The sequence below is a fragment of the Scyliorhinus canicula genome, chromosome 17 (genome assembly GCF_902713615.1).
Source record: "Scyliorhinus canicula chromosome 17, sScyCan1.1, whole genome shotgun sequence".
NCBI classification, from domain to species: Eukaryota; Metazoa; Chordata; class Chondrichthyes; order Carcharhiniformes; family Scyliorhinidae; genus Scyliorhinus; species Scyliorhinus canicula.
In genome coordinates this window covers 91723634-91746162 of record NC_052162.1, presented here as the reverse complement: position 1 = coordinate 91746162, position 22529 = coordinate 91723634, and positions in this window count along the sequence as shown.

Below are 22529 nucleotides of genomic sequence, written 5' to 3'. Positions count from 1 at the left end.
CTTCTCACCTGTATGAACTCACTGATGTCTCAGCAGGATGGATGGCTGAGTGAATCCCCTCCCACACACACTGCAGGTGAACGGCCTCTTCCCGGAGTGAACTCTCTGGTGTGTCAGCAGGTTGGTTAATTGAGAGAATCTCTTCCCACACACAGAGCAGGTGAACAGCCTCTCCCCAGAGTGAACTCGCTGGTGTGTCAGCAGTTGGGGTGAATGACTGAATCCCTAATCACACTCAGAACTGAGGGAGTGCTGCACTGTCAGAACAGCCTTCTTTCAAATAAGTTGTTAAACTGAGGCTCTGTCTGTCCCTATTAGGTGGATGTTGAAGATCCCACAGCCACTATTTTGAAGAAGAGCAGGGGAGTTACCCCCATGTCCTGGTCAATACTACGGGCTTTTCACAGTAACTTCATTTGAAGCCTATTTATGAAATGAAAATCGCTTATTGTCACATTCTGCATTCGCCACATTCCAGCGCCTGTTTGGGGAGGCTGTTACAGGAATCGAATCGTGCTGCTGGCTTGCCTTGGTCTGCTTTCAAAGCCAGCAATGTAGCCCTGTGCTAAACAGCCCCGACAATAAGCGATTTTCATCTCATTTCATGTGTCAAACTGAGGGAGCAAAGGATGTCAATATTTTAAAGAGAGAGACCTGGGCCAAGCTTTCCAGAGTCTGAACCCTCCCTGGATTCACTTCCTTTCCCTTCAGTTGCTGCAAGTGACCAATTGATGGTCAGAATGAAAAAAGAAATGGAAAGGGGGAGAAAAGAAAGTGTTTTACTCACAGATGTTGGAGACAGGAGGAAGATTCCGTTGGTGTGAAAGCTCAATTATCACTCACACAGTCCCTCCGGTCCTCAATCTTTTTTCATTGGTCAACATCTCAGCACGCAGATCAGAGGGCGGGGCCTTTCCCTGCATGTGAGGAGCTCCCCCTCCCTTGGACATGCGCAGTCCCGGGCCACCCGCCCGCACGGCGGATAGAGCGGTTTCCCCACCGCGGGGGAGTCTGGGAGCGCAGTCACCTCACCCTGACACAAGGTACATGTCGGTAGTCACTGGATTTGATTGTGACCCCCCCCCCCCCCCCCTTAGCAAAACAATTTGTTAAATTCAGGTGGAAAAATTTAGGCATCTGGGTGACATTGGGGCGAGCAGTAGCCTCTGATTGATGCCCCCATCCAATGGATGCTCGGGGCCAACGCACCGTCGCCCCCCCCCCCCTCGCCACTGCCAGCCCTGATACTCACTGAGGTCCCTGCTTTCCTCTGATTGCCATATCTTGTGTATCCCCAATTTCCATCGCTTCACAGTTGACGACCATATCTTCAGCTACTGAGACCCAGAGTTCTGGAATTTCCTCCCTGGCTCTCCATCGCAATCTTCCTTTGAATTTCCTACGACTAAATGTTGGGATGACTCCGCACCGTCACAGCGGCCCAATATACCCTGTCACCACAATATATCAAATTCAATATGGACCGAACCCACCAGGTTGCCCAGCAACGGGGTTCACCATCATCGCCGAGATGCCCCAGGTACATCGAGTGATCAATGGGATGGCATGTTGCTCGGCGAACATCCGCCTTTGTGAGGTCGGTCTTCACAAATCAAAAGGGGTTCCACTCGATGAACATGCAACTGGTTTTTGACCATGAGCCCCACATCATGCATGCCTGCGCCCGATACCCGGGCAGTGTGCCCAACGCCGTCATGCTGGCACACCCGATGGTTTCTGACATCTTTGAGGCTCACCCCCAGCTGAGGGGTTATCTCCTGGACGACAATGGTTATCCACTGATGACATTTGTCCAGAGGCCAGACGTGGAGATTCGCTACAACAATGTCCATGCAGCAAGAATGATGGCAACCTGCTCTGGGCTGACGTCTGGAGCCCCACATCCTGGGGATGGTTGGGTAAGGTGGGGGGGGATGGAGAGTGGGATGGGGGTGGGTTACTAGAGCGATGCGCACTGCCTGAACTGCAGTCACTGTGCCGAGCCCACCCGCAGCGTCTGCCCAGATCCCCCCCACCCCTCGTCCCCCCGGGCCTCCTCTGTGGCTAGCGCAGACCAACCCATCTCTCAGACCCTTCTGACAGGGCACCGAGGCAGGTTGTAATGTTGTGTACGGGTGTTTAATGTGAACAAACATATACAGCTTTGTGATCCAAACCTATCACTATACTGTGCCCTGCATCCGTGCCAAATTAACTGGTGCCTACTTTTCTGGCCAAATGGGCTCTAACGCTATGCCAAGGTGGATCCCCAGGTGGAACATCAGGAGTTGAGGTGGTCTGCTTCGATTCCTACCCTTTGACCTGGGGTGACCAGGCCTGGATGGGACTGGCTGCTGCTCGGGTCTCCCGGGTGGAGAGGTGCCACCCTGTTCTGCCCGCTGCCCACCGAATGCACTCGGGACAGAAGGGGACGGAGGGAGTCCAAGGCCGTGCCATTCCAGCACCCCCCCTGCGGGAGTCATCGGCACGGATCGCATCACTCCTCCTGCTTCAGGGTGCCTGATGGCCCTTGTGCTACTCCATGGGACGAGGGTGTGAGCGGAGCTAATCCCCAAGAGTCCCCAGCCACCTGGCACAGCCACTCCGGACGCCCATGCCTGGCTCAACGAAGGACTAGCAGCCGAGAGCATAGCGGATGGATGCCCTCCCTCTAGGACTGTGCCACACCACACTACAACTGTGCCACCTCCCTCTGGTTCTGTGCCATGTAGGCCAATGCCCGGACAATGCCGCTGATGCCCTCCACCTTGCCTGGGCCATGCTCAATACCGCTGTACGTCCAGGTGGCCTTGGAACATGGAAGCCCTGTCCTCGGCCTCGGCCACTGTCTGCACAGAGTGTCCCAGGCCTTAGACATCCTGACCATGGCCAAAACCTTTGCCCGAAAGGCCTCCACTGCAGATGTGACCTGTGCAGTGTTGATCTGGGTGGCAGGCATGGTCGGCACCACCTCCTGCTCCTGCAGGCAGTTTGACTCCTCCAACTGCACCTGCAGGCACTGGATGGCTGCTGATACCCCTCTTGTAGTCCCGGGCTCTGCGACTATATCTCCACAATCCATGGAAACACCTTTTCCAGAAGCCCAAAATCCATTCAGATGGCAGCTAGTCCCTGGAGACAGGCCACCCTCTGACCGTCCGCCCCCTTACGGGGTGCCTATCTCCACCTGCTGAACCATTGTATGTGTGTGGTGCACAACAGATAATGCCCCACAAGCCTCTTCACTGAATTGCCGAACTCAGGTGAGTGTCTCTTGAACAGTGGAGGGTGTTGGAGACAGCTGTGATGGGGTCAGTGTTTCCCGAGCTGATACTCTGGGGTGTCTCGAGCTGTAGGCCAAGGGCTCCCATCCATGTCCATGTCCTCCTCCTCCTCTCCTGCTCTCCTCGTGGGGTTGGAGTTGTTGTGGGGGTCGGGGGGACACCATAAGGGCTATGCCTCATCGGCAGGTGATCGTGCAAAAGCAAGAGAAAATGCATGAATGGACCACGGGTTGGGGTGGCAGGTGATGGTGGAGTGGGCAACGTGTGGGGGTCTGTGAGAGACATGGTGGTGAAGGGGGTCATGGGGACGGGATGAGTTTGTGGGGAGGGGGGGTGGAGAGGTGGTGATGGGTGTGGGTGGAAGGCCGCACGTGGCATGCGGAACTGCAAATCAGCGGGGTCTCACTTGTTCGCCGATGCCGACCTCCGGCTTGGACCTCTCCCTGGGCTCACCGATCAGCTCCAGTGCCCGCTGCTCTGCTGCGGTGAGTGGCCACAGGTCTGGCCTCCCCCTCCAGTTTTATCCCTCTCTCGGCAGCTGCGCCGCCTTCTCCTGAAGGTTGGGAGACAGAAAACGCAGAGTGTTAGACAACTGGACACATGCAGGACAAGGGATGGGTAGCTGGTGGCCTTCGTGGCCAGGGTATCAGGCCATGTTGGCCGGTACGGGTGTTTGCAGGTTGTGCAGGTGGCAGGGGCTGGGGTGGGGGTGAGGAGGAGGCAGGATTGGTTCACCCCCACCACCACCCCCCTCCCCACCACCACCACCCCAGCTGCCCCCCAGGTTGGGGTGGAGGGGTTGGGTTACAGGTGTGTGGGACAGGAGTTGGTGCCAGGGGCACAGTGATACCTACTGACCAAGGCCGCCCTGAGGAGGCTGTGCAGTGCTGGCTTGTCCAGGCGGTGTTGCCCACCTCTCCCACCCCGGCGCAGCACTGGCACGTTGGGTCTCCAGCTCAGCGTCGGTGAACTGTATGCTGCTCTCCTTGCTGCCATCTTGTTGGCTGGGATGAGTATGTGTGGGGAGTGGAGTGCTCATATGCGACTGTAGCTTGTCAGCCTCTCAAGTGTCAGATCTGTTGCACACCACATGGTGCTGGTGAACATAGAACATAGAACAGTACAGCACAGAACAGTCCCTTCGGCCCTCGATGTTGTGCCGAGCAACGATCACCCTACTCAAACCCACGTATCCACCCTATACCCGTAACCCAACAACTCCCCCCCTTAACCTTACTATTAGGACACTACGGGCAATTTATCATGGCCAATCCACCTAACCCGCACATCTTTGGACTGTGGGAGGAAACCGGAGCACCCGGAGGAAACCCATGTACACACGAGGAGGACGTGCAGACTCCACACAGACAGTGACCCAGCCGGGAATCGAACCTGGGACCCTGGAGCTGTGAAGCATTTATGCTAACCACCATGCTACCCTGCTGCCCAGTGCTAGCCCATTAACGATCTATGGATTGATCTAGGAACGCTGCAAAGTTTGCAGTCGCAGAACACTACCGATTCAGTTCTGGCGTCAACATTTCAGAATTCCGCTGGATCGTCTTTGGTTCTTGCCATTTCCTGACCACCATCACTGTGTCACTGTCACTGATGTGAAGCAGAGCCGGACAGCCCACCACTTTGATATTGTGTTTTCCCCCGAGGTGAGCTTCTGATCACATCGCTGTGCTGCCACTAAAACTGCCTCCTTCAATCTGGGGAAAATCTTCCCAACTCCACCCCTGCCTTGACACATCTGCTGCAGAGACCTAAACTGCTCCTTTGGAACTCTGGGGTTTCCCCAAACGTTTTGAGCCATGAAATCCCAAGTGACCTCCAAAGAATATCGGGGAATCTCCAAGCTTTCTCATATTATTGTCGTCCCTTCTGTCATAATATTCACTCATGTATATAATGAGGTGCAGACAGGCAGTGATTGACACACAGGACGACCAATAAGCACACAATACAGTGCAGCCAATCACCAGACAAGACACTATCACTATAAAGCCAGAGGGCACTAGGTTTCCTAGTCAGAGTCCACGAGCTAGCCAGTGCAAACACCATGCGGTAGCTAGTAAGTCTGGTCAGGCTCGTACAAGGTCTCCAGTCAGTTCAGTATAGTGTCGACCCACAGCTGAACATGTATATCAGTTCTATCATTGAATAAAACAGTGTTTGGATTTTCTCCAGTGTTAGATGTCTGCTTCTAGCTTCCCTGCATCAAGTGCAGTCCACATGGAACCAGCCTGCCTAACACATCATGGTACCAGAGTGATACAGATCTTGACGGACCTACCTTGAGTGAATCAGCATTGACCAACAAGCAGTCATCCGGTGAAATGGAAAACATCCAGCCTCCTCCGCAGCTCTGCATCTCCGACAACCTTGGTGCCAATTGGAAGAGCTTCAAGCAAAAGTTCCTTTTGTACATCGAGGCCTCCAACCTCGAAGCCGCATCGGATGCCAGGAAGATCGCGCTATTTCTCTCCACAGCCGGGGTTCACGCCATCCACATCTACAACTCCCTTACGTTCGCTGAAGGTGAAGACAAAACAAAATTCAAAACAGTCCTGCTGAAGTTCGACAGCTACTGCGATATTGAGATGAATAAGAGCTTTGAACGGTACATTTTCCAGCAGAGGCTTCAGAGTAAGGATGAACCTTTTAAGTCTGTCTTGACCCATCTCCGCATCCTAGCGCAGTCATGTAACTATGACTTGAGGCTGATTCCATGATCCGGGATCAGATAGTTTTCGAGGTACACTCCGACTCCCTTCGGCAGCAGCTCCTGAAAATCAAGCAGTTGACCCTCCCTATCGCTATTGAGACGTGCGTTGTCCATGAGCATGCTAAGAATCGTTACTCCCACATCAGGGCGGCAGAGACTGCAAAGCTGGCCTCTCACGAGGTGGAACGAGTCCAGGCCATCGCACAGATGCAGGGCCTGAGCATCGAGGAGAGTGGCCGTTTCGCATACTTCTCCCGGGTCCCTGCGCATGCGCGCCATGACCGAGTGGACGACAACCCGACTGCGCAGGTGCGTACGCCGACTGACCACACTGCGTATGCGCAATGGCGCACGGAACACGCTGATTTTGGCATCATGACGTGTCCCAATTGTGGCTCAGCCCACTTAAAGTGGCAATGTCCAGCAAAAGGACGCCGGTGTCTACAGTGTGGCAAGCTTGGGCAACACGCAGCCCTTTGCAGATCTGCTCCACCGCTCAGCAGCCAGCGATCCCAGCTGCGGCGCAGAAGCGTCCGCTCAATACAACAAGGCATGCCAGATTCCGATCCCGACAGCCCACCCTGATGCTGAATGCCTCAAGTCCCCATGCCGGGTGGGCATCATAACGACACTTGCGCTGCCCTTCACCACGACGGCGAAACACCTCTCCATCCTCAGTGTGGATCCCGACGATGAGTGGTGTGCTGTCCTCACAGTTAACAAGGCTCGCATCCAGTTCATACTGGACACCGCCGAACCTCATCTCAAAATCCGACCTCGACACCATCCGTGTCAGACCAAGCATTCTTCCACCAGCCTGCCAGCTCCTTGACTACAATGGCAATGCCATAGCTCCCAGTGGCTCGTGTCAACTAGGGGTCTCCAACAAGGCGATCAAGGCAACATTACGGTTTGAAATCGTCAGGCCTGACAGACCATCCCTGCTCGGTGCTCGAGCCTGCAAGCTCCTGAACCTGGTTCAGCGAGTCTACACCATGTCATCATCACCGGCGACGTCCTCGCCTGATGGAAACTTGTAAGCCGACATAGATGACATTATCACGCAGTACCACAGCGTATTCGATGGGATGGGCACGCTCCCATACCGATATAAAATCCTGCTCAAGCCGAACGCCACCCCTGTAATTCATGCACCACGCCGGGTGCCGGCACCCCTCAAGGATCGTCTGAAGAAACAATTACATAACTTCCAAGACCAGGACATTATATCGAAGGTAACAGAGCCCACAGACTGGGTCAGCTCCATGGTCTGCGTAAAGAAGTCGTCAGGGCAGCTTCACATTTGCATTGACCCGAAGGATCTAAACTGCAACATCATGCGGGAGCATTACCCGATACCAAAACGTGAAGAGTTGACCAGTGAGATGGCTCGTGCCAAATTCATTACTAAGCTGTACGCCTCCAAGGGTTTTTGGCAAATACAGCTGGACGGGTCCAGTCGCAAGCTGTGCACGTTCAACACCCCGTTCGGTCGCTACTGCTACAATCGGATGCCCTTTGGCATCATATCTGCCTCTGAAGTATTTCACCGCATCATGGAGCAGATGATGCAGGGCATCAAGGGGGTGCGAGTATACGTGGACGACGTAAGTATCTGATCCACAACGCCCCAGGAACACATCGCTCGCCTCAAGAAGGTATTCCAGAGAATCCATGAACATGGTCTCCAGCTAAACAGGGCCAAGTGCTCATTTGGTCAATCGGATATTAAGTTCCTAGGTGACCACATTTTGCAGCAGGGCGTGCGGCCAGATGCCGACAAGGTTGCGGCGATCAACGCCATGAAGACGCCGGAGGACAAGAAGGCTGTCCTCCGCTTTCTTGGGATGATCAACTTCCTCGGGAAATTCATTCCCAATATGGCATCCCACACTACGGCACTCCGCCATCTCGTCAAGAAGTCGACAGAATTCCAGTGGCTGCCCACACATGACGAGGAATGGGGTGAGCTGAAAACAAAGCTCACCACATCCCCGGTTCTAGTGTTCTTCGAACAAGCCAAGGAAACCAACATATCAACTGATGCAAGCCAGGACGGCATTGGTGCGGTGCTCCTTCAGCGGGATGACTCCTCGTCCTGGGCTCCAGCGGCGTATGCCTGCAGGGCCATGATGCCCACTAAGCAACGGTACGCTCAGATTAAGACGGAGTGTCTGAGCCTCCTGACAGGGATAGTCAAGTTTCACGACTATGTTTACGGCCTGCCAAAATTCGCGGTAGAAACAGACCATAGGCCTCTAGTCCACATAATCCAGAAGGATTTAAATGACATGACGCCTCGGTTACAGCGAATTCTTCTAAAGCTACGCTGCTATGACTTCAAACTTGTCTACACGCAAGGCAAAGAGCTGATCGTTGCAGATGCCCTATCCAGGTCCATTACCACACCATGTGAACAAAGTGAATTCATCTGCCACATAGAAGCGCAAGTGCAGTCGTGTGCCACCAACCTTCCGGCCTCTGATGAACGGGTGGTCCAAATTCGTGAGGAAGCGGCCAAGGATCCTCTGCTGCAGCGTGTGATGCAGCACCTTACCAATGGCTGGCAGAAGGGACAATGTCCCCAGTTCTACAACGTAAAAGACGACCTGACAGTGGTGGAAGGCATCCTTCTAAAACTCGACAGGATCGTAATTCCTCAGAGCATGCGGGCTATGGTGCTGGGCCAACTCCATGAGGGTCACATTGGGGTCGAGAAATGCCGATGCAGAGCTCGGGAGGCAGTCTATTGGCCGGGCATCAGCCAGGACATTACCGACACAATCCTCAACTGCCCTACCTGTCAGAAGTTTCAGCCAGCTCTACGTGGTCCAAAGTAGGTGTGGACCTTTTCCAAGTCTAGGGGCGTGACTACGTACTCCTGGTTGACTACTTCTCCAGTTACCCAGAGGTGGTGAAACTGTCCAACCTCACGTTGAAGGCGGCAATCAAAGCCTGCAAAGAAACGTTCACCAGGCATGGGATACCGCTCACGGTAATGAGCGACAACGGCCCGTGATTTTACAGCCAGGAATGGTCTGATTTTGCACAGTCCTACAACCTCCGTCACATAACCTCCAGTCCTCACTACCCGCAGTCAAACGGGAAGGCCAAGAAAGGGGTCCAGATTGTAAAGCGGTTGCTGTGCAAAGCTGCAGATTCAGCCTCCGACTTCAACCTGGCACTGCTGGCATACAGGGCAACCCCACTGTCCACTGGATTGTCTCCAGCACAGATGCTCATGAATAACACTCTGAGGACCACAGTTCCAGCCATCCATGTTCCAGACCTTAACCATCTCATGGTCTAACAGAAAATGCAACAGTCAGGGCCCCAACAGAAAGCCACATACGATATCATGCTGCGGATCTACCCGAGCTGGCCCCATCATGTTCGTGTCCAGTTGACTGAGGGCGGCTGGTCAGCCACAGCTGTTGTGATCAAACAAGTGGCCCCAAGGTCGCTCCTTGTCTGCATTGCTGATGGCTCCCTGCTACGGTGCAACAGACGAGCACTGCGAAGAGTTCCACGTCCGCTACATGACCAAAGTGCCCCGCCGCCTACGATGCTTCCTCCGGACGTACCCTACCACGAGGCCACCGATCTACCAGAAATCCTGCCGGCCCCCGCGACCACCTTGATGGCAGCGATCCCACCTATCCAAGTGCAGGCGGCTCCTGATCCACCTCTGCGGCAATCGACAAAAATTCGTCGCCCACCACAAAGACTAAATCTATAGACTGAACTCTTGTACATTTTGTGACTTTATCGATTTAACCTCTTTAAATATTGTTTTGTTTGCCATGTATCTGCACTATCGACACCTTCCTATGTTTATAAGTTCATCTAGACACCTTTTGTATATAGTCAGTCATATATGTATATATATATATATATATACACGCTCACACACCCTAGTATTTATTTATCTAAAAAAAAAGGGGGGTGAGATGTCATAATATCCACTCATGTATATAATGAGGTGCAGACAGGCAGTGATTGACACACAAGATGACCAGTAAGCACACAACACAGAGCAGCCAATCACCAGACAGGACACTACCACTATAAATCCAGAGGGCACTAGGTTAACCGCTCTCCCTGGACCCAGCTACTGAGTCAGTCAGAGTCCACGAGCTAGCCAGTGCAAACACAATGTGGTAGCTAGTAAGTCTGGTCAGGCTAGTACAAGGTCTCCAGTCAGTTCAGTGTACGGTAGACCCACAGCTGAATATGTATATCAGTTCTATCCTTGAATAAAACAGTGTTGGATTTTCTCCAGTGTTAGAGGCCTGTTTCTAGCTTCACTGCATTAAGTGCAGTCCACATCGAACCAGTCTGCCTAACACATCATCTTCTGTGTTGAGAAATAGATGCAAACATAGAAATCAAATGTAAATAAGGTTTTTTTTTAGCGCTTCCTATGCAAATATTACCAAATGTTCATTTTATTCCGCAAAGAACCGAAGGCTGACCTTTCTGCCATCTCTGTGTGCTCCTTCTGGTTAGAAGAGGTGCACAGTCACAAATTCATTCACAAGCTACATGCCCCCTAAACATTAGCCCCTTGCCCAACCACCCTGCCAAGACCCCTTAACATTAGCCCCTTGCCCAGCCACCCTGCCAAGACCCCTTAACATTAGCCCCTTGCCCAGCCACCCTGCCAAGACCCCTTAACATTAACCCCGGTCCCGGCCACCCTCCCATAGTCCCCTTAACATTAACCCCTGGCCCAGCCACCCTCCCATAGACCCCTTAACATTAACCCTGGTCCCGGCCACCCTCCCATAGTCCCCTTAACATTAACCCCTGTCCCAGCCACCCTCCCATAGTCCCCTTAACATTAACCCCGGGCCCAGCCACCCTCCCATAGTCCACTTAACATTAACCCCGGGCTCAGACACCCTCCCATAGTCCCCTTAACATTAACCCCTGGCCCAGCCACCCTCCCATAGTCCCCTTAACATTAACCCTGGTCCCGGCCACCCTCCCATAGTCCACTTAACATTAACCCCGGGCCCAGCCACCCTCCCATAGTCCACTTAACATTAACCCCTGGCCCAGCCACCCTCCCATAGTCCCCTTAACATTAACCCCTGTCCCAGCCACCCTCCCATAGTCCCCTTAACATTAACCCCGTGCCCAGCCACCCTCCCATAGTCCACTTAACATTAACCCCGGGCCCAGACACCCTCCCATAGTCCCCTTAACATTAACCCCTGGCCCAGCCACCCTCCCATAGTCCCCTTAACATTAACCCTGGTCCCGGCCACCCTCCCATAGTCCCCTTAACATTAACCCCTGGCCCAGCCACCCTCCCATAGTCCCCTTATCATTAACCCCGGTCCCAGCCACTCTCCCATAGTCCCCTTAACATTAACCCTGGTCCCGGCCACCCTCCCATAGTCCCCTTAATATTAACCCCGGTCCCAGCCACCCTCCCATAGTCCTCTTAACATTAACCCTGGTCCCGGCCACCCTCCCATAGTCCCCTTAACATTAACCCCTGGCCCAGCCACCCTCCCATAGTCCCCTTAACATTAACCCCTGGCCCAGCCACCCTCCCATAGTCCCCTTAACATTAACCCCTGGCCCAGCCACCCTCCCATAGTCCCCTTAACATTAACCCCTGGCCTAGCTACCCTTCCGATTAGTGCTGCGATTAGAGTGGCGATTAGAGCGATGATTGGAGTGGTGATTCGAACAGTGATTAGAGCGGCAATTATAGCAATGATTGGAGTGGTGATTCGAGCAGTGATTAGAGCGGCAATTCGAGTGGGGATTAGGAACATGAGGAGCAGTGGCAACTTTTGAAGAGGGGTCAGTGCTCCTTAATGTTTTCTCCGCTTGCCGGCAGAAGTGAAATGCGTGTATTGCTTCCAGGGGTTAATGTTAAGGGGTATGGGAGGGTGGTTTGGTTTTGTGAGGGCCACAAAGAATCTAGCATGAGCTTGTAGAATTGAAAAGAAATATATACAGCAGCGTTACTCCACCACCCATCTCTCCTCTACCTGGTTCCACATTGGCCAGCTCTATTCATGCAGGTGACTCTGCTAATGATTTCTACACCCATCTCACAGGAAGTGGCTCATAAACTCACTAAGGATTGTGGGATTGCAATGAGTCTCCAGCCAATAATAATCTGGCAGGTTATGGCATTGGGTCAGGGGGCGGGGCTTGGGTTGGGGGACGCGGGTCTCTCTCCCGCGCTGGAGAAGCAGGGGGCAGGGTTAGCATTGGGGGAATGGTTGGGGGACACTGGGGAGGGTAATTGGGGTGGCGGGAGCAGCCGGGGTCAGCAGGAGTCGGCTGACTTACGGAAGTACAATGACCGGAGGTACGCAGCTTGGGGGGGCCCTAGCTTGGGGGGGGGGGATGGGGAAGGTTGGGGGGGGGGGATATCGGGTTGCTGCTGGAATGGCCAAGAAGGAGCTGGAGCGTGCAGAGGGGATCAGGATGGCGGTCTGTCGCTGTGGGGAACGGGCTGAGCGGGGGGCGCGGGCACGTGGCGAACTACAGAAGGGTGATGGCTAGTCGACAGGGGAGGGGGGCAGGTGGCCCTCCGATCCGGCTGGTCACCTGGAATGTGAGGGGACTGAATGGACCGGTTAAACAGTCCCGCGTGTTCGCGCACCTGAGGGGGCTGAAGGCAGACGTGGCGATGCTTCAGGAGACGCACCTGAAGGTGGCGGATCAGGTCAGGTTGAGGAAGGGGTGGGTGGGCCAAGTGTTTCATTCAGGGCTGGATGCAAAAAACCGGGGGGGTGGCGATCCTGGTGGGGAAGAGGGTGTCGTTTGAGGCATCGAGTGTGGTGGCAGACAGCGGCGGGAGGTACGTGATGGTGAGTGGCAAGGGGAGCTGGTGGTCAATGTATATGCTTCGAATTGGGATGATGCGGGTTTCATGCGGCGCATGTTGGGTCGGATTTCAGATTTGGAGGTGAGGGGCCTGATAATGGGGGGGATTTCAACACGGTGCTGGATCCGCCACTGGATCGGTCCAGTTCTAGGACGGGTAGGAGGCCTGCGGCGGCTAAGGTGCTGAGGGGGTTTATGGACCAGATGAGAGGGGTGGATCCTTGGAGGTAAGCGAGGCCGAAGGCCAAGGAATTTTCATACTTCTCCCATGTGCATAAGGCCTACTCCCAGATCGACTTCTTTATTTTGAATAGGGCGCTGATTGCGGGGGTAGTAGACGCTGAGTACTCGGCGATAGCTATTTCTGACCATGCCCCGCATTGGGTGGACGTCGAGCTGGGGGAGGAGAGGGACCAGCGCCCGTTGTGGCGCTTGGAGGTGGGGCTGCTGGCGGACGAGGATGTGAGGGGGTGGGTTCGAGGATGCATCGAGAGGTACCTGGAGGCCAATGATAATGGAGAGGTCCGAGTGGGGACGGTCTGGGAGGCGCTGAAGGCGGTGGTTCGGGGGGAATTGATCTCCATTCGGGCTCACAGGGAGAGAGGAGAGCAGAGAGAAAGGGAGAGATTGGTGGGGGAGATGGTGAGGGTGGACAGGAGGTACACGGAGGCCCCGGAGGAGGGATTGCTGAGGGAGCGGCGCAGCCTTCATGCTGAGTTCGACTTGTTGACCACCAGAAAGGCGGAGGCTCAATGGAGAAAGGCTCAGGGTGCAGTGTACGAGTATGGGGAGAAGGCGAGTAGGATGCTGGCACACCAGCTCCGTAAGCGGGATGCGGCTAGGGAGATTGGTGGAGTTAAGGACCTGGGAGGAAATGTGGTGCGGAGGGGGGTAGACATTAATGGGGTCTTCAGGGACTTTTATCAGAGACTATATCGGTCCGAACCTCCAGCGGAGAAGGGAGGGATTGGGCGCTTTTTGGACCGGATGAGATTCCCGAGGGTGGAGGAGGGATGGGTGGAGGGTTGAGCTTCAGGAGCTGCTTAAAGTGATAGGGAACATGCAGTCGGGGAAGGCGCTGGGGCCGGATGGGTTCCCGGTTGAATTTTACAAGGCGTATGCAGACCTGTTGGTTAGGACCTTCAACGAGGCGAGGGAGGGGGGGGCTTTGCCCCTGACGATGTCTCGGGCGCTGATCTCCTTGATCCTTAAGTGAGACAAGGATCCCCTGCAGTGTGGGTCATACAGGCCGATCTCACTCCTGAATGTGGACGCCAAGTTGTTGGCAAAGATCTTAGCCACGAGGATAGAAGACTGTGTGCCGCAGGTTATCCACGAGGATCAAACGGGGTTTGTGAAGGGGAGGCAGCTGAACACTAATACACGGAGGCTCTTGAATGTTATTATGACTCCGGCGGTGGAAGGGGAGGCGGAGATAGTGGTGGCACTAGATGCGGAGAAGGCCTTTGATAGGGTCAAGTGGGAGTACTTGTGGGAGGTGCTGGAAAGGTTCGGGTTTGGGGAGGGGTTTGTCAGTTGGGTGAGGCTGTTGTATGAGGCCCCGATGGCGAGTGTGGCCACGAATAAGAGGAGGTCGGAGTATTTTCGACTATACCGAGGGACGAGGCAGGGGTGTCCCCTGTCCCTCCTAATTTTTGCGCTGGCAATTGAACCCCTGGCTATGACGCTGAGGGAGTCGGGGGATTGGAGGCGGCTGGTCCGGGGTGGGGAGGAGCACCGAGTGTCGCTCTATGCGGATGACCTATTGTTGTGTGTGGCGGACCCGGTGGGGGGAATGCCGGTGGTGATGGGGATTCTCCGGGAATTTGGGGATTTCTCAAGGTATAAGCTTAACTTGGGGAAGAGCGAGCTGTTTGTGGTACACCCGGGGGACCAGGAGGGGGGGATTGGGAGGCTCCCATTGAAAAGGGTGGAGAGGAGCTTCAGGTACTTGGGAGCTCAGGTGGCCAGGAGCTGGTGGGCCTTGCATAAGCTAAACCTCACAAAGGCTGGTGGAGGAGTTTAAGAGGTGGGACATGCTGCTGCTGTCTTTGGCAGGTAGGGTGCAGTCAGTCAAGATTACGGTGCTCCCGAGGTTTCTGTTCCTGTTCCAGTGCCTCCCCATCCTTATCCCGAAGGCCTTTTTCAGGTGGGTTAACAGGAGCATTACGGGGTTTGCCCAACATCTGTGGGTATTATTAGGCTGCCAACGCAGCGATGGTGCGTAAGTGGGTAATGGACGGGAAGGGGGCGGCATGAAAGAGGCTGGAGATGGCATCCTGTGTGGGTACGAGCCTGGAAGCGCTTGCAATGGCGCCGCTGCCATTCCCTCCATCGAGGTATACCACGAGCCCGGTGGTGGCAGCTACCTTCAAGATTTGGGGGCAATGGAGGCGGCACAGGGGAGAGCTGGGGGCCTAGATGGGGTCCCTGATACGGGGGAACCACCGGTTTGTTCCGGGGAGAATTGATGGCGGTTTCCTGAGTTGGCACAGGGCAGGTGTCAGGAGGCTGGGGGACCTGTTCATAGACCATAGACGGGAAGTTTGTGAGCTTGGGTGAGCTGGAAGGGAAGTTCAGGCTCCCCCCGGGGAACACCTTTAGGTACATGCAGGTAAGGGCGTTTGTCTGACGGCAGGTGGCGGGGTTCCCACTGCTGCCGCCGCGTGGGGTCCAGGACAGGGTGCTCTCGGGGGTAAGGGTTGGAGAGGGGAGGATCTCGGAAGTGTACCAGGTGATGCAGGAGGTATCTTTTTTTTTTAGGTTGAATATCTGTTTTTTGCCAATGACAGGCGTTAATTTATTGTTTCTCTTTTGTATTTACGGCGGGGGGTCTGTTTTTTTTTGTTCTTAGAATTTTCTGTTATTATTTTCTTTTTTGGGAAAATTTGAATTAAAAATAATTTTTTTTAAAAAGCCATTGCCCATACCACCCCCCTGCAGCCATGGGCTGCATGGTCACAACTGTTGCCAGCTGGCGCTTGGCCAGGCCGACATCCCCACCCCTCCTCCCCCGGCACGCACCGTCCCCAAACCGGCCCCCCCTCTCTTCCCCGGCACACCCTCCCCAACCCCCACACTCTCTGCCCAGCATGCACCCTCTCCATCACACGCACCCTCCCCAACAACCCCCCCCCCCCTCCTCCCCGGCACACACCCTCCCCAACCCCCTCCCCTCTACCCTGGCACGCAACCTCCCCAACCCTCTCCCCTCCTGATGGGGGGGGGAATCCGATCCCAGGTGGGGGCCTCCACGGTGGCCTGGCCCGCAAATGGGGCCTACCGATCGGCAGGCGGGCTGTTTCCATTGGGGCCTGACTCCGTGGGGGCCCATGTTCCTCTGCTCCGCGCCATGTTGCCCGGGGGCCGGCGCAGAGACGGGAACCTATGCGCATGCACACACTCGCGCTGTCTATGGCGTGCATGCGCGAACTCGCGCCGCCTGTGGCAAATGGGCCTTCGTGTGCTGGAGCTGCGGAGACCACTCTGGCGCCATACTAGCCCCCTGGGAATTTTGCTTCTTTCAGGCTACAGAAAAAGAAATAAACAGCAGCAGCCTCCAAGTATTTGCAGCTGCAAACAGCAAACACAACCTGCAGCACCACGTGAGATATTTTGTTTTTTAATTGTCAACAATATCTTTCTATTAACAGAAACCATGAGTGCGGCGAGATTCTCCGCACTCCCGACGGTGCGGAGAATAGCGTGGCTTGTAAAATTTTACGGCCACGCTGTTCCGACGCCCTCCCGCTATTCTCCCCCCCCCCCACGCCCAACTCCCGACACGAATCGCTGCCGCCATTTTTTTACGGCCGGCAGCGATTCACAGCTGATAGATGGGCCGAGTTCCCAGCCCGTTACGGCTGTTTTTACGAACGGCAAACACACCTGGTCTGGCCGTTCGTAAAAACGGCCGTAAACACTCGCATTTTATAACCATGGCACCGATTGGCACGGCAGTACCACGGCCGTGCCAAGGGTGCCATGGGCCCGCGATCGGTGCCCGATGCCCGCGCACTATTTGTCCTTCCACCGCCCCGCAGTATCCATTCGCGGGGCGGCTGAGGGGCATCCCGGCCCGCGCATGCGTGGGTTTCGCGCAAATACTCGATGACGACATCCGCACATGCGCGGGTTGGAGTCTTCCAATCCGCGCATGCGCGGCTGATATCATATAACGCGTCAGCCGGCGCTAACTCGGGCAAGCGGGCTTCACGAAATTCGTGAAGCCCGCGATGCCGGAGCTTACGGCGTCGGGCTGCTCGCCCCGACCGAGGACCAGAATCGGTTCCCGGTCGGGAAGGGGGGGCTGGCGTCAAACCCGCCCGGGTTTGACGCCAGCCTTACGATTTCTCCCCATATGGGAGAATCTCGCCCAAATTACTTGACGGTCACACTAACCATTAATCAGCAAGGAAAAAGCACCGTGCCATACGCACAGTCACCTTTTTGCGACAAAATGTCGGTAGAAATACAAAGCTACAACAGTGTAGATATACAAATAAATCCAAATACACATTAGCCATGAAACAGTCAACAGTACAAGGAAGTTACCAGCATCTGAATCAACCTGCTGCTTTCCCCCTCCCACAGCTCCCAGCAGTGAACCCACATCAGTGTAAAGCCACTCGGGTGAGCATCACAATACAACGGAAATGTCACACCGACACAGACTCTGAATATTCAGAGAGTTCCCCTTCCCCCGTAATGCACGATCAATAACGCTCGAAGTGAGATTGGAGTATAATTGAAGGTTTTATTGGACTAGATGGTTCCCCCAGCAGCGCAGGTACAGAATGCAGCAGCCAGGGAGACACAGACTCTTATACTCCGCCTTACTGGACGGAACCAGCAGGCAGGCTTCACCAATGACCTTACTGTCTCAGGTACCTCCCACAACAATGTTCTTACAGCATCAACCTAGGTACCGTAGTACCCCTAATACCGACTACCACATCACCCCTTGTTAAAAAAGAGAATCCAGCGGGGGTGGTGGTTTTGCGTTATACAGTGGTGGAGGTTATAGTGGTACCTGTCGGTGGTACAGTGTTTTGCCTTATTACATGTCACAATATCACATATTTACGGTATTCATTTACATGCACATATCAAAATGAAGCAATTAGTCGATCGGGGGCCATGGTCGTCCTCTGTGATCGTCACAGTTTCGGCGTTGATGCAAGTGCCGGCTCGGGCATCCGTGGCTCCGGGAGCATAACTTCACCTTTGTCGGTAGCTTCATCACCCCTGGGTGGGACCAGTGGAAGAACCGATCCACCTGGGAAGGGGGCAGCCGTCGGGTGCGCCAGTGGGAGGGAGGGTGTGGGTGGGGTCCAGCGGGCGCCAGGTCCCGTAGGGAGACCGTATCCTGCCGGCCGTCGGGGTAACGCCACGCAGGCGTACTGAGGGTTAGCGTGGAGGAGGTGGACCCTCTCGACCAATGGGTCCGACTTGTGCGCCCGCACGTGTTTGCAGAGCAGAATGGGTCCAGGAGTTGCCAGCCAGGTTGGGAGCAAGGTCCCGGAGGAGGACTTCCTAGGGAAGAAAAGGAGACGTTCATGAGGTGTTTCGTTGGTCATGGTGCACAGCAGTGTTCGGATGGAGCGGAGTGCATTGGGAAGGACCTCCTGCCAGCGGGAGACTGGGAGATTCCTGGACCGTAGGGCCACTAGGATGGTCTTCCAGACCGTTCCGTTCTCCCTCTATACCTGTCCGTTTCCCCGGTGGTTATAAATGGTTGTCCTGCTCGAGGTAATGCCTTTGCTGAGCTGGAATTGAAGCAGTGCGTCGCTGATGAAGGAGGATCCCCTATAGCTGTGTATGTAGGCGGGGAAACCGAACAGGTTAAAGATACTGTGGAGGGCTTTTATGACGGTGGCTACGGTCATGTCGAGGCAGGGGATGGCGAATCGGAACCGGGAATACACGTCAATCACATTCAGGAAGTACGTGATGCAGTCAGTGGAGGGCAGGGGCCCTTTGAAGTCCACACTGAGGCGTTCAAAGGGGCAGGAAGCCTTTACCGGGTGTGCTTTCTCTGGCCTGTAGAGGTACGGCTTGCACTCCGTGCAGATTTGGCCGCGCAGGTGCGGTCCTGACCTCCTCGATGGAGTAGGGCAGGTTGCGGGTCTTGATAAAATGGAAGAATCGAGTGACCCCTAGGTGGCAGATGTCCTCATGAAGGGCCCGGAGTTGGTCCACTTGTACGTTGGCACATGTGCCACGGGATCGGGCATCAGGAGGCTCGTTTAGCTTCCCGGGACGATACAAGATCTCGAAGTTGTAGGTGAAGAGCTCGATCCTCCACCGTAAGATCTTATCGTTCTTTATCTTGCCCCGCTGTGCATTATCGAACATGAAAGCTACCGACCGTTGGTCAGTGAGGAGTGTGAATCTCCTGCTGGCCAGGTAGTGCCACACAGCTTCTACTATGGCCTGGGCCTCCTTTTCAACGGAGGAATGACGGATTTCTTGAGCATGGAGGGTGCGTACGAATAAGGCCACGGACCTGCCCGCTTGGTTGAGGGTGGCCGCCAGAGCTACGTCAGATGCGTCGCTCTCGACTTAGAAGGGAAGGGATTCATTGATTGCGTGCATCGTGGCCTTTGCGATGTCAGCCTTTATGCGGCTGAAGGCCTTGCGGGCCTCTGCCGACAGGGGGAAAACTGTGGATTGGATTAGTGGGCGGGCCTTGTCTGCATAATTGGGGTCCCACTGGGCGTGATATGAAAAAAAATCCCAGGCAGTGTTTCAGGGCCTTGGAGCAGTGGGGGAGGGGAAACTCCATGAGGGGGCACATGCGTTCGGGATCTGGGCCTATTACTCCATCATGCACTACGTAGCCGAGGATGGCTAGACGGTCGGTGCTGAACACGTATTTGTCCTTATTGTAGGTTAAGTTAAGGATTTTTACGGTATGGAGGAATTTTCGGAGTTGGTGTCATGGTCCTGCTGGTCGTGGCCGCAGATGGTGACGTTGTCGAGGTACGGAAATGTTGCCCGCAAAGCGTGCCGGTCAACCGTTCGGTCCATCTCCCGTTGGAAGACTGAGACTCTATTTGTGACACCGAAGGGTACACTTAACAAGTGGTAGGGCCGCCCATCTGCTTCGAATGTAGTGTACTTGCGGTCGTCCGGGCGGATGGGGAGCTTGTGGTCGGCGGATTTGAGGTCCACCATGGAAAATACCTTGTATTGTGCAATCTGATTGACCAAATCAGATATGCGGGGGAGAGGGTACGCGTCGAGCTGCGTATAGCTGTTGATGGTCTGACTATAATCGATGACCATCCTGTGCTTCTCCCCGGTCTTTACAATCACTACTTGAGCTCTCCAGGGGCATCGATTGCCTCGATAATACCTTCTTTTAGTAACCGCTGGACTTCTGACCTAATGAAGGTCCGGTCCTGGGCACTGTACTGTCTGCTCCTGGTGGCAATGGGTTTGCAATCCAGGATGAGGTTCTCAAAAAGTGAAGGCGGGTCGACCTTGAGGGTCACGAGGCTGCAGACAGTGAGGGGGGGTATAGAGCTGCCAAATTTAAAGGTTAAGCTCTGGAGATTGCATTGGAAGTCCAATCTCAGGAGTGTGGCAGCACAGAGGTGAGGGAGGACATAGAGTTGGAAATTCTTAAATTCCCTTCCCTGGACCGTGAGGTGAGACCCGGAGGCCAGGGAGATGATTTACTTGGTGTATGGGAAAAGAACAGCGCCTTACTGTGTTAGGGTGTATGAAGCTCTCTGTGCTCAGGGATTCGATCAGACAGGATGTTTTGTGTCCGTTGATAAGCTCGGTTGTCGTCGCGGTCGAGAGTGTTCGGGGCCGAGACTGGTCCAGGGTCACCGAGGCAAGGCGTGGCAAAAGCTGAAGATTTTCCTCGGGCTGTGTGCGGTCAACAGAATCGGGGTCCTGCGTCTCCAGCCAAGAGGGCGGCGCCCACGGCTCGCACATGGCTGGTGGTGGGCACGATGGCGGCACCCACGCTGGCACGTGGTCCCTGGGGAACAAGATGGCGGCGCCCGGGGCCCGCACGTGGCTCGGGAAATTGATGATGGCGGCGCCCACGGGCCGCATGTAGCCTGCAGAGAGAGTTGTTGGGGCGGCCCCAGTTCGCCACCAGGGACAGCGGCGACCGCCCGGGCCTGGCATACGCCACGAAATGCACCTTTTTGCCACCCCCTTTGCAAATGGAGGAGCGGGCCGTTCAGCATTGCCGACGGTGCTTGGCTTGCCCGCAAAAATAGCAGCGGGGCCCCCCAGTGTTGCCTGGCAGCCGTGCGGTACAAGCTTGGGGGGGGATGGGGGTTGCATCGGGGTCGGCCGCAGGTGGGGTCCACGCTGCCCATGGCGCTGCCGCGCGGTTGGGGACATACGTGCAGGCATTGCGGGAGGCCACATCTAGGGAGCTTGGGAGGGCCCGTGCCTCCTTGAGGCCTAGTGTCTCTTTCTCCAGCAGCCGCTGACGGATTTGGGAGGACAGCATACCTGCAACGAATGCGTCCCGGATTAAAGGTTCTGTGTGGTCGCTGGATGAAACTTGCGGACAGTCACAGTTCCCACTTAGTACCAGAAGTGCGCCGTAGAATTTGTCTGGCGATTCCCCGGGGATTTTTCACATTGTCGCGAGCAGATGTCGGGCGCAAAGCAGATTTACTGGGCGAATGTAGTCTATTTCAACAGGGCCATTGTGGCCTCGAAATCGTCCGCATCCTCGATAACCGTGTAGATCTCTGGGCTCACCCTCGAGTGGAGAACTTGCAGTTTCTGGTCCTTCGTGGGTATAGTCATGGCTGTCCTGTGGTACCCGTTGATGCACGCCAGCCAGTGTTTGAAGGTTGCCGCTGAGTTTGAAGCGTGGGGGCTAAGTTGCAGACACTCCGGCTTGATGCGGAGCTCCATTCTTCAAAACCTAATCCAATAAATTGATGCACGATCAATAACACTGGAAGCAAGATTGGAGTACAATTGAAGGCTTTATTGTACTAGATGTTTCCTCCAGCAGCGCAGGTACAGAATGCAGCAGCTAGGGAGACACAGACTCTTATACTCCGCCTTACTGGGCGGAACAGCAGGCAGGCTTCACCAATAATCTTACTGTCTCAGGTACCTCCCACACCAATGATCTTACAGCTTCAACCTAGGTACCATAATACCCCTAATACCGACTACCACACCCCGGTGTAACACTGGCAGTAGAATCCGGACTACAGGCCACAAAGCGAAAGGGGCTGCAGAAGACAAACACATGGCCTCCAAGTACTTAAACAGTAAGTAGTAACAGTACAATAGCAACACACAGAGCTTCCAGACATTAAAGATGAACAATCAACAGTACAAAAAGTCACCACTAATCTGCATGGCTTCCAAACATTAAACAGTAAACAGTCAATAGAACACTAAGGCAACCAGCAATCTGCAAAGGCCTTTCTTCAAGACGTTCAAATTGCTCAGTGGATTCCGGCCACTATCTTCCCCTCCTGCAGTACCTGCAGAAGGTCACCTGACCCACCCTGTCCTTGGTCCAGGCCACAGAAGTAAAAGAGACAGTAGCAAGCAAACAAGTGACTTCCAGATGTTAAACATTGAATGGTCAGCAATACAAAAAAGTCACCAATAATCAGCAAAAGTAGTTCCTCAATACCTTCAGCAGGTTGCTC